Here is a 5,022-nt window from a genome sequence, read left to right as displayed (position 1 = left end):
TAAAATTCTTTAAACATGGGGTAAAAATATGTATAAATTATGGTTTATCAAATAGCAGTTCTCAAAAGACCATACCTTAATGCTATATATCCCTAGTAGTCTTATTTAAGCCTAATAATGCCTTTTCTATGAGCCAACAAAATTGAAACCCAAAAGCCAAACATGAATTGAAGATTTAGTGTAATAGCCCGATTTAGACCCTAGTCAGAATGGTGGTTTTGGGACCACGAATTCGAGTCAGAAAAATATTTTAAAATTATTTTCTGTGTTTACTATGTGTGAATTTATATTTGTGAAAATTCCGTGACTTAATTTTGTCGTTTGAGTGCTTGATTAAATAAAAGGACTGAATAGTGTAAAATAAAAATTTGGTGGTTAAATGTGAAAGTGCTTAATTGTTGTTGTCTTTGTAATGTGATGCATTTATAATGCAATTAAGCCATTTACAATTAGAGTGGACGGTAATGGCCAAGATTATAATGGTTTTATATTATAAAATAAAGGTTAAATATGTAATTAAATAATATGTTAATATATGTTATAATAAAACATAAATTTAAACCAAGTGCTCATACTTTCTTTCATGACCGAAACCTAAAAGAAAAAAAAAAGAAATAAGGTTTTCTTATATTCGGCCATACTCAAGCTCAATCAAGGTATGTAACTAGCTCGGTTTTTGATAATTTTTACGTTTTTGAGATCGTTGCTAAGTTATCTACAAGACCCATGCTTGAATTTCTGATTTTGGTGAATATTTTGAGTTATTCCATTGTTGAAAGCTTGTGATTTTTGTTGTTTGATGGTAGAAAATAAAAGATATGTGATAAATTAACATGTTTTGTATTGGAGTTTTTGATGATTTTGAGTAATTAGGACTAAATTACAAAAATAATAAATTCAGGGACTAAAATGTGAAATAAATGAAATATATGGACTTATATGAACACTAGGAACAATCGGCCTAACAAGGGTATATTGAAATTTTTCATATTTTGTGTTTTGTGTAATAGGGACAAAATTGTAAAAAGTGTAATATATCAGGAGTAAAATGGAATTTTCCCATTTATGTGTTTTTGGACTAAATTGAATGAAAATATGTTTGAATGTGTTTAATTTGAATATGTTTAGATCAAGAACCAAAGAAATCAGATTTGAATCGGGAGAAAACTAAAGTTGTCGACTAGTCATTCCGTTCCGTTTTTCAGTGTCCGAGGTAAGTTTATAAGAAAATAGACATACTTAATTTTAATTAAATGTGAATTGTATATGCTGAATTGAAATATGTAAATATATTTATGTAATAGTCGAATGTGAATAAGTTTGATAGAAATGTTTATGAATTCGTTTCGACCGGGTTACGACGTCCGAAAGCCCTTATGAACCTTAGGAATAGCTAGGATACATATGTCATGACATAGGATTCCAGTATGTGATGTGCAAGTAAGACCATGGCATCGATATATGTGTGCAAGTAAGACCACAGTTTATACGTTGGCATCGATTTGTGACTCTAATATATGTGTGCGAGTAAGACCCTGTATGGGATAGTGGCACCGATATGTGATTACATGTAAGACCACGCCTGGGACGTTGGCATTGTATGATATATGTGATTATCCGAGTGTCCTATCCAATTTCGAATGGTTCATCGGGCAACGATAAGTTGTATTCAAATGTGTATAATGAGCTGAAATGATCAGGTATGAATTAGTTTATTACCTACTTGAAATAAGTTAAGTAAATTATTTGATATTTGTTGCAAATCATGTATGAAGTTAAGGAAGAATGAATGTGAATATGGTAAGTGTATTTGGACTTGTGAATAAATAATATGAATATTATTGAATTGATTCTTGAATATGTGTATATATGATCATGTATATTCGGCCATATAATTAGTATATGCATACGAGGTTGTATTTTGATTCATAAGCTTGTGTATGTGTGTAAAAGTATACTTAGTTATATAATGACATTTTGGCTTTAGAAGTTAAAAAATATTTTGTTAATATACCTAAAAAAGCATTCGGCTAAGGTAACATTTATGTATGAAAGTATATATATTATTTATGAAATTGTAAGTTTGTGACTAAAAATGATAATGATATTATAATTTGATTTAGTTTAATTGAGTTGATTATATCATTGGGTTGTTTATTTGCTTATGACTTACTAAGCTATAAAACTTTACTCTGTGTGTGTTTAATTCTGTTTTATAGATTTTGGATCAAGTTATGAGCTCAGGGATCGTCAGCAAAGTTCATCACACTATCTATTGTTTCGTTACTTAATAAGTTGAACTCAAATTATGGAATGTATAGGCTAGCCTTGGAGATAGTTTATTTTGAAAGTGTATGTCTATAAGCCATGCAAAAATGGCTTAACTTATTTGCTTGAAATCGGTTATGTTTCGATTATGGTTTGAGCTCATTTTTGGTTATAATGCTATGTGCCACGAATGAGAGGAATTTATGATATGTGTTTTGTGTATTGAAGTTGACTAATGAATTTGGATATGATATGAATGAGTTGGTCATAAAATATACATAGGTATGTTTGGTTGATTTGGATGTGGTTGATGAATCGGTCATGGTGTACATATATATATTTTCACAAGTATGTTTAGTTGATTCGGCTATGGTTTTGTATAGATAAAATATAAATGAAATTGGTTGTTATGTTTGATATAGGTGTTATTATGTAAATTGACATTAAATGATATATAGTTATGTTCGAATATGGTAAGGGTTTATTATGATATGTTTTGTCTTGTGAATGGTTTGGTAAATTGGCTTAATAATGAAGCAAAAGGTTGATGATATATTTATATATGTGTATAACCAAATGATACTTGTCATTATGATTCAGTTTGTAATAGAAATGTAAATGCATATATTATGTTTATGTGGTTGGTAAAATAGGTACATTTGATGAAGATAAATATTGAGTAGGTGTTAGGTATGTTTTGTTAGTAAAAAGGATAGTTAACAAGTAACAAATATATATTTGTATTTGGGTATGCAATTGGTAAACTTTTAACTTAAGTTTGAATGGTGGAATTGGTATGACTTTAATGTTTAATGAAATATTTTCTGATCATTTGTAAAATTGATAATGCCATATATGCTAAGGGATAAACTAACTTGTGATATAATTTAATTGGTCAAACATGTGCATGTATAGAATTAAGAAATAAAATGTTTGATTTTTATTTTCATATTCACTTATCATCAAAGTGATGAACCTGTGATTTGTATATGCAATATATTTTATAATGTATGCTTATTATTTAATTAGTTATATGCTCTACATGTATGTATGAATATGACTTGTTTTAATATGAGAATGTTCAGAACTGTGTTTACATTCATTAATGCCTTGTGACCCTAGTTCGGCTATGGATACGGGTTATGTGATAGCCCTAAAGTGACCCTAGTCGGAAAGCGGTTTCGGGACCGCTAAACCGAGTCACCGAATTATTTGAATATGATATTTATTGTCTAAAATATGTGATTATGAATGTGTGAAAGTTTTAAGTTTCGATTTAGTAAATTGCATGTGAATTTAGTCAATAGGACTTGTGTGACACTTTTGAAATGTGATAGGCTAATCTATAAGGATCTAATAGTGCATGTAATCAAAAGGGAGGACTTGCATGTCAATTTTCCCCCATTTAATTACTAGTGGCCGGCCATGACAAAGGGTGATGGGCAAAACATGTCATAAAACATGTTGTGTCAATGGTTTATGTTAGAAATGATAAAATAATAATGGGAAGGTAAATGATGACAAAAAAAAATGTGTGTGGTTGCCCCCCCATTGCCGTGACTAGAGAAAGAAGAACAGAAAACAAAAACAAAAAGTGTCCATCCTTTTTCATTTCTTTTGGCCGAAAGTTCTAAGGAAGAAGGAAGGAGCTCTTGCTTTATGATCGGCTTGGAAGAGGCTTAGGAAGAGGTTCAACCATACTTGTATCTAGGTTAAGGTAGGTTTGATGTTGTGCCATGAGATTCATGCATGTTTTTAGTAGTTAGCTTGAGTTCTAACTAGCCCATGGTTCAAATCTTTACTATGTCATGGAGATGATATTCGGCTAAGGTGGATTTTTGTTGATGTCATTTCCATGCTAAAAGTGAAGCTTTGTAATGATGCATGTGATGGTGGATTGATGACTCTTGAATCTTCTTTTTAGCATTTTTGAGTGAGACATTAAGTTCTTTGTTTAACCATGACCAAAATTGAAATGGTATGGTGTTGTGATGCATTCGGCCATGGTAGGAAGTAGAAGAGAAATGTGGTTGTTGTTCACGTTATTTAGATGAGAAATGGTAGTAAGGTGAAGTGCAAATGTTAGTGTTTGATTTACTAGTGTGTATATGTGTATTAGCCGAGTTTTGAATTTGAAACAAAATGGTATGTAGTCAATACAAGTAACCATATTTGTAGGAAGTATTAAGCATATACTCGGCCTCAACCTAGACATGTATATTCGGCCACATGAGGTAGGTTGTTGTTGCATGTGTTCGGTTAGAGGCAAGCATATTGATGCCTTTATCTTGGCTTAGATAATCGGCTAAAAGAGAGTGGGGGCTAAAATGTTGAGTTTGATTCATGATTTCCATATATATATGTGACTTTAATGCCTAATGTATATATGGGCTAAGTACCTTGAGGTTCTCTTTTGATGTTCAAATGAATTGTGTTAAATTGCTTAATGTGATTAAAAATGCTCATGACCATTGTGTATTTGAGCTAAAAGGTGGCCATATGACCTATCAAGCTCCTTGTCATATTCGGCCATAAGCTAGCATAATGAGACTTTAATAAGTTAAATTTGTTTGAATTAGCTCAAGAGCTTAGAGGACCACAGTTGGATAAGGGGAAGGAAAAAGTTATCGAATAGCCGCCGAAAACGGTCGACCACATCCGAGGTAAGTTTTCGAGTAATGGAACTTAGATTATGATTTGATTAGATCATGTTTTAAGCAAACCAAAATCATGCTCTTTGTATGTGGCTATTGA

Source organism: Gossypium hirsutum, chromosome A06 (assembly GCF_007990345.1).
Source record: "Gossypium hirsutum isolate 1008001.06 chromosome A06, Gossypium_hirsutum_v2.1, whole genome shotgun sequence".
NCBI lineage: Eukaryota > Viridiplantae > Streptophyta > Magnoliopsida > Malvales > Malvaceae > Gossypium > Gossypium hirsutum.
This window is presented reverse-complemented; position numbering follows the sequence as displayed.